A 12698-nucleotide genomic window follows, 5' to 3' on the forward strand; every position below is an offset into this window, starting at 1 on the left:
ATCAAAATTAATGGGCAGTGAAATCCAATAAGTATGTATGATGCTGCTGGGACCTTTGCCATACAGAAGGTCCAGATTCAGTCTTGACCTGATTCCATTCAGATGAGATGGCACTGGGCTATATGACTTGACCTTGTGTACCCAAAGTCACAGGAACCTTAGAGACAGTGAAAGGATTCCAAAAATATTGGAGAATTATTCATGGATGGGCCGTTATTAATCCTCTTTGTGTGTCAGTGTTTTGTTTCTTCTGACACAATAATGGGGATTGATGGCTTCCACCCATGATAATTCTCCAGTTTGGTTCCAAAGAAGTATGAGACGAGATACCCTTCTGCAGATCTCATCAATTATTATGTGTATTGTTTGGAGAACTACTTTGCTTTTCGTATAGTGGCTATAGCTTAGAATTTTTTTATTTTATTTTTGCATTTGATGTACGTATATCCAATGCATGTGTAGCTGTTCATGTTTAAATAATCATTATTATTTTTCATTGTCTCTTGGGTTCCTGTGACTTTGTCCTCCCCTCCTGTGTTCTGCTGACCTGTGCCACAATGCTCATATAACTTCTTTCATAGAAAGAGAGCGGGAGGTGCCTAAGAGACACTTTCCTTGGACCATTTGATAGGACACAACAGGAAAAGATTTGACCAGAACTGTATACAAATCTGAATTCTGCACTTCGGTCATCTGATTCATATTTTTCTAGCCATGGGGAGTGGTAAGGGGAGCACTTAGACTCCACTCCTCAAACCCCATGAAGTCCTGCAAACCTCTCTTTCTGGCTTTGGACATTTTACCAAGCATGGGCTTGATGATATCTAGTAACATGTTTTCGTTTAGTGATTAAAACAGGTTTAGGCAAGGTAGTCTTCCTAATAAATCATTAAGCAACTGAGAGGCAAGTGAACTTGAGAAAACAAAAACTGAACAGCTTTCTAAATTCTCCTAGAATGGGAGTGGAGGTCCTGTGGCCCTTCAGATTTTGTTGGACTCCAGTTCCCATCTGCTCCAGTCGGCTTGGATGGTGAGAGGGGCTGATGCTAGCTAGAGTTTCACAGCAATTGTGGAATCGCTGCAGGTGCCCCACCCTGATCTAGAATTAGGAGTTTTAGAAAACGGCCCTCCAGTTTCACTAGCGATACCGTACCTCACCAAAACTCTCCAGGAACTTCATTCCTATCAAACTCTTTAGGGCCATTTCACATGCGATGTACTTGAAGTGTGTTAGTTAAACATGTGAAGTATGACTGCAGTAAACTAAGCTAAACAACTCTCTTGCGTATAAGTGTGTTTGTCACTGAGGCAAGCTTTTGCTCTTGCAGTGCCTTGTTAAATGTGCACTTGTGGCTGGCTAGAGTTTGCATTGGTTCACAACCCTTAGTGAAGAGCCACACAGATAACACTGGAAGTCTCTCACTTATACTTTCTGTTGATTCGTTGTTAACTTTAAGGAGGAAAGGATGTGAAAAACAAAACCACCCAACTGTTTTACCTCTTTGACGTGCAAGAATACGGCATTATCAACTTCAGCCTCATTATTTGATCTGTAACTTTTATTTCCTGTTGCTGGAAGTCTAAAACACTGTTGCAAATGTGAGTGATTCATAACATCCACCCTTTCCCCATGCAATTGATGTGTGTGACCATCCTGCATTAAATCCCCCTCTGTGCTCCATTTTAATCAACTGCCTCCTCTTGTTTATGTGTGTCTGCCACACAGGATTATGGGAGTGACAAAGATCTGAAAAAGAGAAGCAAGGGCAGCTGAAAAACCTCCTAAAATTGCTTATAGGCCCCAGTCGAGCCTTCTGCTGTGCCTTCCTTTTTATATACCATTGTTTTACGGGATTACCACCTGTTCTGGGTCATAGCCCTTGTGATTCTCATGCAAGTGGCCTTTTAAGTAGGAACTTTTGAACTCTGCCAAAATACCTGGAACACGATTTGGCCCCCACATTTTTTACTCTGAATTATTCATCTAGCCTTTTATATGTTTCCCAAATCCTGCTTTTTATTACTTCCTCATATATGTCTGCGAAAAGGGGGTGGCCTTTTTTCCTTTATTTTTTAACATAGGTATATAATTTTAGCTTGATTGTTTTGAATGTGATACATTTTAACATTGCAAAGAACCCCTGGTGCTAGGGGTGGGGCTGACTACAAAGCTGAATAAACCTATACATTATCTGGAAGTATGCCTGTGATTTGGAAATAATGTCTGCAGCTCTGCAGTTCTGCCGCATTGCAATTCTGGGGTCACCAACAAGACACCCATGGTTGTCAGAGTTCTCATTAATATTTTCCATGGAACTCATGATAGGTCTCAGTAAGTAGCCCCTCAACAAACCACAATTTCACCAAATACTATGTGCTGTTCCTGCCCAGTCCTGTTTGCACTTGCTCGCTCTCTCCTGCATTAAACAAACACCAATAATCATGCCCCTCATGTAACTGGATGCCAGGATTGGACATGTACTTTTCATTCTATTTTGAACAGAAATGAGATGCAAATAACATCTCTCTCGAAGCACAGGAGGCACCTTTTACTTAATGATGGAAGGGGGCATGGCTACACAATTTTGTCCTGTCTTTTTTCATGTGGCAGCCATTTTGTGACTGGTGCTTACAACAGTTTCTCAAAATTCCAAATTGTAGAGTTGGAAGGGACCTTGGGCCAGGACCCAGGGCCAACCCCCTGCAATGCAGAAATCTCAACTAAAGCATACATGACAGATGACCACCCAACCTCTGCTGAGAAACCGCCAAAGAACAATAGTGCACCACTTCCCAAGGGAGTCCATTCCACTGTCAAGCAGCTTGGTGACCTTACCTGATTTAGATCTTACCTCACTGGAGGACAAAGTAGTTTGCTGTCTCTCGGCAAGCCTGCCTGCCATTGTTGTCGGACACACTTGGGCAGTTGACCCTGGCTGATGCCTGGCCTAGGTCTGCGAACTGTCACTTAATAATTTTCCACAATGCCCCTGATACAGCATTGCTGCAGGGCATTGTGGGAAATATATAATGGTAGCTTGTAGATGGTCAATGACGCCAAGTCAGCCCATGGTCAGGGGACCAGCAAAAGAGCACTTTTTGTTAAGAGCATCTCTCTAATATTGAGATGGTTCTGGGCATCTGCAAAGTTTAGGTTCAGGCCATAAAGCTCCACAACATGGCGAAACTTGGTACCAGTTTGAATGAGTCAAAAAACATATAAGTTCTAGACTCTAAAGCATCAAACAAGGGTCAGTAGGACTGGACGCAGTCAAAGCCAAACGGGTGGAGATTCAAAACAGCAATTGGCTGCCTTGACGGATTCACTTCAGAAAACTGAACCACATGGCATTAGTGCTATAAGCAGGGGCTTATCAGCCTAACTTTTAAAAAACAGGCATGTTCCCCTGTGCCAGCTACTATAGTACTTCTGTTTCAACCCTCTCACCCCCACCCCAAATCAAAACCAGTTGTTTAGAGGAATTCCATGGGGGATGATGGTAACTCTTCAGCTTAGTGGATTTGGAGAATGACACTGTTGTTTTGAGACTAAGGAAAGTCCTAACAGTGTGTGAGTTGAAGCAATTTGACAACAAAAGAAGAAGGAAAAAAAGAGGAACCTAGAAGGAATGACGCACATACAGCAATTATCCTTCCCAATTCCTGGTGTGTTCTGGCTCTTGGGTTATTTGAATGCTGTAAGAAGCTTTTCGTGTAGAGAATGTCCCATTTTTTCTATTGCCTTTGCGGGTGGCACTGCCTTGCAAAGCCTTCTCAGCCAAGGTTGAGAAACATGTTTGGGGTGGAGTCTTCCCACCACCTTGGACTCTGAGGGCATGTGCACGTGTTTGCTGATGAAATGGTCAATTGTCACCTGCCCATCAAGCATGCTGTGCAGTACGGGAGGCAGGAGATGCTTGCATTTTGTTTAGATTTTCTTTTATTCTAGACTTTCTGTCCTTGATTTGGTCAACAGGCCCTCTAGGCAGCTTTTGCTAAAGAATAATCAATATGTATAAATTGCAGCCAGTAGGACAAATTTGTTAAAAACAACCTTTTTTGGGTAAAACAAATTACTAAAGACAGTTCCTAAACAAATTCAACAGCATTTTAAAATACGTAGATTTAAAAATAATAATAATAATAAATTGAGACAGACTAGGGTAAGTATTTTTGGGATCTCATTGGGCACTTTGTGCATACTTTTGATTTTCTTCTTATCTCCAGCAAGGCAAGAACCAAAATGGCAGCTCCCAAACCTGAAATTCTCACTCTTCAGTCTTCCCTGTACCACATTGTGAACTGGGGTGCTATAGCAGCAGAGTTGATGCCACCTTGTGTGAGCCTAAAGTTGTTTACTGAAAACAGCATCTCTTCCTGCTGTTTGCAGACATGCTCCCCACCCCCTGCTATGGGCGTGCGATTCTAGCTGTGCACAGATCCAAAATGTTGACCAGGAATAGTATTTAATTACCTATTTATTTTGCACACCAAGATCCCAAAGTGGGATGAGCAGTGACAATTTATACTGGTGGTGTGTAAATCCTTTCAACATTTAATGTGGTGCGACCCAGCCAAGGTAAAAAAGAAGACGGGCAAGTGGCCATGCCTGGAATCCAAGAGTTGGTTTGTGTATTAAAGGTCAAAAAAAGTCTGATACATTTCTGAATGAGGCCTGGGTTCTTTCTCTATAATTGATGTAAATTTGGCAAACCTTCCTGATGTTTTGCATAATATATTCTGCAATTTTTACTGTTTCCCCCTCAAATAATTTTGTACTGCTAGTCATGAGAGAAAGAGCAAGGATATGCTACTGAGATCTGATCCTTAACCACTAGAAATCTTATTCAGGCTTCTGAGATTTCAGGCTTCTGCGGTTTCAGTAGGTATTGTCTGCACACTCTCAAGTATATCATTTCACTCATAAGGACTCAGATATTTTAAAAATTCTTATAGTTATTGAAAGCTGAGATACTGCTGAAAACAATTCCCCAGGCTCAGAATGTGCTCAGAGGCACCCTGTTCTTTTAGGCGGAGGCCTTCCTGAAGCTCTCTCTTGACTCAAGCTTCTTATCTGTCTTTTGGGTTGTTCTCCACTGCCCCCTCCCTGGCCAGAAACGAGATGAGTAGTTGGCGAGTCCTTCGCCAAGAACTCTTGAGGATTCTTGAGAGACGCCTGCTCTACCAGATGGATTCTTTGATTAATTGGAGGTGGTGGTAACTTGGGGGGGGGGGGAATTGAGTGACACCTTCCGACGTCAGAGCTGCAGTAGAGTTCAGAATCTGAGTTGGAGGGTCAAACAGATACTTTCTCCAAGGCCGACTGAAATGTGATCATCTGTGTCTTGCTCAAGTTCAAAGCAGCGGGTCCCCCCCCCCCTCTCTCTCTCTCTGTGTGTGTGTGTGTGTGTGTGTGTGTGTGTGTGTTGGTTTTTACTCTGCTGTGATCCGATACCTGCAGTAAAAGAAAACCCACCAGCCCTTATCCCTGTTGCTATGTTAGGGTCAGATCTCAGGATGATTTGCAGCAGATCCGGAAAAGGTTTCTGACAACCAGATTGTTTTGACAACAGCAATGCCAAAATCACTTTTTCCACCTAAACTAGGGCTGCTGAAATGAGGAAAGCTAACCAGGAGTGGATGTTTGTGAAATAAGGACTATGAGCCAATATATTTATTTATTTTAAAGAAAACATTTATTCAAAAGTTACAATACAGTTACAATACATTTTCAATCAATATATCCCCTTGCAAAAATATTTGTATACTGCTATACCATTAAAAGTTTATAAAAGTTCAGTTCTGGTACTGAAAGCAAATTCATTCTGTGTGTCAGTTGCACCCAGCTCTGGTTGGTAGGTCTTTGTGTTCTAGTAGATCCAAGAAACTGAAGTCTGCCCTCCACTGCTCCTAGCACTTTATTCGTCCTCCAGCAGCAAACACCCATTTGCTATTGTGTGCACATGCGGCAGGGAGGTGTTTCAAGCCGTTTTGACATCCTGGCACATGTATTTGCAGGGTACATGTCTCTAGAAGATCACGTTGCAGTGTGCACATATTACAGTTTTATGGAGAGCAATATAATCTGTTTTATGTGTAATAATTAAAAAGGTAATATTTGAAATAGCCCTGCTATGCCATTTGAATGAACAGGAACATAGGAAGCTTCTTGGTCTGATCCATTTAGCTCAGCGCTGTCTACATCTGGGGCAGACCTGTGGGGTTGTGCATATGTATTCGCTACCCTTGCTAATCATCCGTTCACCCCATCACTTTTAAAGTGCATTTCCCTGTCACTTTCCTAACCGCAGAAATCTGGAACACTGCATAAAGCAATGTTCTGTGCCCTTAGTAATTTGGCTTTGCACATCCTTCATTGCTGGATAGTAGACAATTGTCCAGTTTCAGCAGAACTGAATTAAGTGATACATGCAAGTAAGACACACACACACACACACACACACACACACACACACACACACACACTGTGATCCCAGGGAGAAGCAGCAGCTTGATGTGGCCTAATTAGAATGCTGTGCAAAATCCACTTGGTTGGTTTTTTAAATTTTTTTATTATAAGGAATTGTTCCTGGAAGGATCTTTCCTGTTTTTTGATAGTGCAAAAGCAAAAAGGAAATTTTGGGTTGTATCCAGTGTTAGTCATACTTGGAAGTAGCAGTACAGACTCGTTGAAACTAATGGGCATGACTATCTTTGGTCCATTAATTTCAATGGCCGTTCGTTGAGTTAGCCTAAAGTTTAATACAGCCCTCAGTCATTTAATCAAACTATTTGGAATTGGACTGTGCAGCAGCTGACGTAAACCACGCTGCTTTCAGAGATGGTATACATCTGACCTTAACGTTTCACTGTTGTTGCAACCAAGTATTGCAGCTTTTTTGCTTAATGTGGAGACCACTAGTGTTACTTTAGCACTTGAGCGTTGGAGCATGGTCCGTGCCTCAGCCTGTGTGCCAAATAGCTAGGATCAAAAAAATCAGCTGCATCCAATATATTCCTGTCCCAGAGGTCCCTCGTGTAATACAACCCTACAATCCTACAAATACTCCATGCTTAGTATTTGGCATAGGATTAAAGCGCAAGGCCATTACTCTGCATAAAACAACTGAACAGATTAATTGACATACAGGTTTATGTCAGAAATGCTGTCTGTTTGCCTATTTTGGGTGGGGAGGACTTGATCAAGCAGGATCCCGAGCAGTACTAAGGGATGCTATGTGTCCTCAGGTGCCACTTAGAATTATTGGGAACTGGATGCACTTGCAGAGATCATCCAGTGAGGGAGTGTAGCACAGAGGCACTCGGCATGTTTGTGTGTCCTACTAAACCATGGTTTAGTGCTATATGAGTACACTGGCCAGGGTTTGAAATTAGCAGGGCACCAGGCACATTTTGTGCCTCAAGACTCTCCATTTGCCAGCACCTCAAAAAGTCTGGATGCCATTTTTTGTGCCTGGCTGCCACTCAAGCATTACTGAATTGAAGATGTGCTTTGAAGCCTCAATGTATATGTTTAGACAATATGTTAAGGAGTTTAACAATAAAGAGTAGTGTGTTTTGAAAACTGAAGTATGGTACCAACATTTTTATTGTAAACACCAAATTAAACATGTATTAACGATTTCTGCTAAAAAGAATGTGGTAGTAACAATGTGTCACTTATGTGAATTGCGTACTAATTCATGCTTATCAAAATAATAAATAAAAAGTGTTGCTGACCCCCCTCCCCAGTGGCAACTAGACAGTCTGTTTTGGCGTCCACAACCTAGGTCCCAGAAGCCACTTGGCTCTTAGCTTTTCTACCCCAGTTTCTAACACTGACACTGTTTATGTTTGCATGCCATGTTCCTCTTTTCCTTTTGTGTGGTTAGAAGCAGGTGTTGGAAAGCGTTCACTTTTATTTTAACTTAACCAGTTTGGACCACAGCGGTCAGTCTATCCCTGTCCTAGAATGGGTGTAACTTGTGCAGCAGCAATAGCTGGTAAAAGGCACTTTTGTGTCTCTATTGACAGTGGGGGATCTAGGAGCACCTGCACTCATACCCACCTGCTCAGAGACTCTGCACCTGCGCCTTCACAGAGAGTGCAGCCCTGTCCAAATCAGGCTGCTTCTGTACTTGGTTGCCAGTTCTTCTTGGGGCCCAATTCTTGGGGTCCAACATTATTGTTTAAATGACTTAGGCTCCAAATAACTGAAATATAGCCTCTTCCTTATTAGCCCTTTCTCAACCCACCACGGCATCCGGACACTGGTTCAGGACCTGCACAGCCTCTCCTGACTCAGATACTACAGATAAACAGAAATCCAACTCAGTATATTATTAAGAGTACATGAAAGGGACATACTGTACTGTGAACAAAGGATAAGTTGGACGCTTATGCATGTGTTGCATTTGATTGAGCAAATAGTTGTCCAAAGAGAGTAGGGAAATGTGTCATGTTGTTCCCTTAAAAGCAGGCTGTGGCAATCCCTTTTGGCACACACATGTGAAAATACGATCCTGGGCAATAAAATACTTAATAAAATCTTTATCTTTTTTTGAGGGGGTAGGGTTTATATCTTGATGTTTGAAGATGGCTCCCAAAGTGTGTGAATTTTGAATTTCTCTGCAAGCAGCAGTGAGCTGCAGAATTTATCTTAACCGAAACCAAATGTACTTCCTTGAAACCTGAAGATGTATCCAGGTCTCCTTGAGACTTGATGCGTTCCACAGGTGACAGTCGCCTGGGGTCCTTTGCTGTATGAGACCTTTTGAAATGGATAGAAGCTGCACAAAAACCCCAAATCTGTTTCAAGAAGGCTTGTGCACAAAAAATTCCAGGGTTTTTTTTGCCCTGTATTGTTTGGCACATCCCATCTATATGGTATGTTCCTGCTCTTTTCAAAACACTTGGGATATCTTGATGTTCAAAAGATTAAGAGCAGAGCTACTCCCTTTACACTAGCTAGTTTGAGCCAAATGTAGGCTCTAGGAATTATATGTAAACGGATTCAAATCCAACATTTTTATAGCCAATAAAATTGGGGCCCTAAAAAAGTCACACCCCAGATATCCTCTTCAGAGTTTCACTTGCCCTTCCCTCCTCTCAATTTAAGAAGCTGTTTGCAAAACCTTGCAAAAAGAATTTGCCATTGACCCTGTTCAGTGGTCCATCTCAAGGTGAGTGTTATCTGTACATGCCATCTTCCCCACCCCCCACTGCCCAGTGCTACTCAAATGCCAGGTTGCTGCTGTGTCACTCACTCTCTCCCCTATATCCTATGATAGGCATAGGCAAACTCAGCCCTCCAGATGTTTTGGGACTACCACCATCCCTAGCTAACAGGACCAGTGGTCAGGGGTGATGGGAATTGTAGTCCCAAAACATCTGGAGTTTGCCTGTGCCTGTCCTATGGCTTGCCCACCAGATCTAGTCACTCTGTCTGTTTGAAGAGGTATATATCACAGCTTACCTCTGTCTTTTACACATCAGTAAATGATCCCTGAAAGGCAACAGAGTTCAGTCTTCATCCACTGTTGTGAATTTTCATCTTGGTATCTTTCAATTAGCTGGCACTCAGAGGTACTAAGGTGGCCTGTGGTCTGCTTTCAGGACCACAGGTTTGAAATATAAGGCAGTTCATGCTTAGCAAAGTCATTCTTAGCTTTGGATCTCTGCTTTGATGCATCATGCCAGCTTTTAATTCGATTGCCAATGAGCTGTTCTGCCTTACAAGTATGGCAGTGTGAAGACATTTTGGGGTATTTGTTTTTGGAACAGACTAGGAGTAATTTGTAATCCAACTATCTGAATGTGACCCACTTGGCTCAAAAAACTGATGCAAACCTTTGTGGTGGATGGGCTGTTTTTGGCTTCACGGTCCATACATTTGTTCTGACCTGGTTTTGTAATAGGATATGAATGTGCAATACATTATACCAGGTCTCAGGCAGCGGCTACAGAGCTGGGAATTTATTAATAAGGATAAATTGCTCTTTTGAAGGGATTTTCAAAAGATATGAAGCAAAATTCTCTCCTCGGGGCATCAAGCTGTGGAGAAGATCCCATCTTACCAAAAAAAGGCACTTTGCCTTTTGCTTGCTTTTAGAACTGCTGATTCCAGTAGTAAATTGATACCCAAAGCTAACACAGTTCTGTCATCTTATCTGCCATTGTTATTGACACAGCAGTACCGTGTTGCATAGAAGAGGCATGAGGGAAATTAAAACAAACATTCATCTCTGTTGTAGCATAGGATGGAATGGGGGTTGGGAAACACCCTCTCCCTTCTGAAGGTCGCCTTGGAAATGTTTCACCAAAACTCTCCTGGCTTTTCCCCTGCTCTGTGAATTTGCCCTTGTCTTGCCCTGTGCCTTAATACGCTGCTGTTCTTGCACGGGGGTGCCAATTGGTGAGAAGGTCTGGTGTCTGCATGGCTGAGCAAATGTGGAATCTACACCCTTTAGTGGGGGGGGGGGGCACATGTTTGCTGAAGTGGTGTTTGCAAGGTGCCCAGAAATCTCTTACCAAGCTGAGTGCATTTTCACAAAAAGAATTAATTATGCAAAAGTGCATGCCAAGAACAACATGGTTTTGGAATTTATGAGTCATTAGCAAAGCATAATGACCAAAGCTTGAACTTAGTGTGCCACGGAGAGGGCATTTAAAACAATTAGGCATTTAAACTCTGAGCCGTTAATGGCAGCAGGCAGAAGCAGAATCGGCAGAGATTTTTTTTTGGTCGATACTGCTTTTGGATAAAAAGCAATTTCATCTACTTTCGCCAGACTGAACTTTGTATGTTTTATGTGAATCATGCAAAACACAACAGTAGTTCTGGTGGAATTTTCATGCGCAAGAGTGATGATTTCATCCCCAATATCTTTGCTTGCAAGTCGGGCACTGCCCATCAAAGGCAAAAGAACACCAAGTCCAGTCAACAACAGACCCTGTGGCATTCTTCAACTAAAAAGACATGAGACAGTTAGAAGACTGACGCCACCATGTTTCTAGCTGTCATGCCATTGGTCCATGGCCTGGTCCACTGTCACAGATTGCTTTGTGTTGTTCATGGAATTGGCTATGCTTTCTGCTGGGCAGAGTGCACTCAGAACTCCAGCAGCAAAAGCCCTCCTAAGTCAGAAAAAGGCAGAGCCTGCCTTCTACTCATTGGCAGCTGTTTGCATTTGTGCACATGGATCACATGCCTAGTGCACATGAACATAAGCAAGGAGGCCATGTATTCATCTTCTGGTCTTGAATTTTACTGGATGGGATGATGTTGGAATTAAGTTAGTGGTAGCCACTTTTTTTTTTAAGGAAGTGAGCCAGATATCGAGTCCAAAGTGTATATATTTACATTCCACATTTCTTCTGTCATGGAAATCAGGGAGGTGTGCTGAGGGTTCCCAGGCCGTCCCTATCTAGGCTCTTGCCAGACTCAGACTTGTTCAGTGTCAGCAAAGCTGTGGCTGTTACCATGTGCCTTCAGGTCATACCCAGGGCAAGCACTTCAGTCCACCAGAACTGATTTTCTCCTTGAGACTCTGACGTACTTACAGGTGAACCCAGGATTCCCCAGAACACAGTTCACAATCTTACCACCCTAGAGCAATTGCAGCAGGTGGTCTCTGGGGTATTTATTTCTCAAAATGTATATACCAATTGATAGTTGTTGTTGTTGTTTTTTAAAAAAACCCTTATGAACCAGCAAACTTAATTCCTACTTTTCCTTGAGCCAAGGTGACTTTGGGCTTCAGGCATATACTTTGTGGAGCTTTTCTTTTTTTCCTTTGAAAACTGAGGTCCACCCAGTAGTGTCATGAGTACAGTACAGGGCAGAGCCAGATTCGAAATGGTGCTGAGGAAATGGTGCCAAATACCTACAGCACCTCATGAGTCATGCACTGGAATGACGTACCTCTACAAGCACAAATCTACATCTGGGTTACGGTAGGTCACGTATTCTAGCAACCTAATTTAGGGGTCAGGGAAGCCCTTTTGTGTTGCTGTTGTAAACCAGAGTCTAGAAGCCCTTGCAGATCTACTGCATGAGGCATCACGGTCTCGTACAGGAGTTGCCATCCTTTTTGGGCTCAAGGGCACATTTGCAAACTGAAGAAACTGTTGTGGGCACCACAGTTGAGCATACCCCACCCTTATTTTATTATTTTAAGAAGCCTAACCAGATTACATGCTCATTGTGTTGTGACTATGTGTTAAGGTTAAAAGGTTGCGGGATTTTATTATCTAAATCAGACTTGTAGGTCTCTCTTGTTCCCCCTCCTGCCACTCCCCCCAAAAGCCCCCGAAATAGTTTGTCTCTTTGGATCATTATTTGCAAAGGAAAAGATAGAAAAGGCTACTGCAATGTTACCATAGTTTCAGTGCAGGATGTAGTTTCTATGGTTACAAGTCACAATGACATAGACAGTGGAGAGCTACCTCTTCTGGGTGAATTTTAAAATCTCAATCGACTCTTTTTTTTCTAAAAACAAACAAACAAAAACAAACAAAAAACAATATATAATGTCCTGTTTGTTTTTTTTAAAATATTTTTTATTGCTTTTTCCAGGGTCAGATACATCATCAATAACTAAACAAAAGCGGTTTTACAAAGTAAGAAAAAAAAGATAAAAGACAAAAGATTCACATTTTCCAACATTTTTCATGATCCTCTGGACTTCCCCACATCC

General features: G+C 42.4%; 1 protein-coding gene across 3 annotated transcripts in view; it reads left to right on the forward strand.

Moving 5' to 3' along the window:
- CMIP (c-Maf inducing protein) overlaps positions 1–12698 on the forward strand; it is a 154499-nt gene that overhangs the window by 33497 nt on the left and 108304 nt on the right. The gene's annotated exons all lie outside the window — the stretch shown is intronic.

Source organism: Podarcis muralis, chromosome 7, assembly GCF_964188315.1.
Source record: "Podarcis muralis chromosome 7, rPodMur119.hap1.1, whole genome shotgun sequence".
Taxonomy (NCBI): domain Eukaryota; kingdom Metazoa; phylum Chordata; class Lepidosauria; order Squamata; family Lacertidae; genus Podarcis; species Podarcis muralis.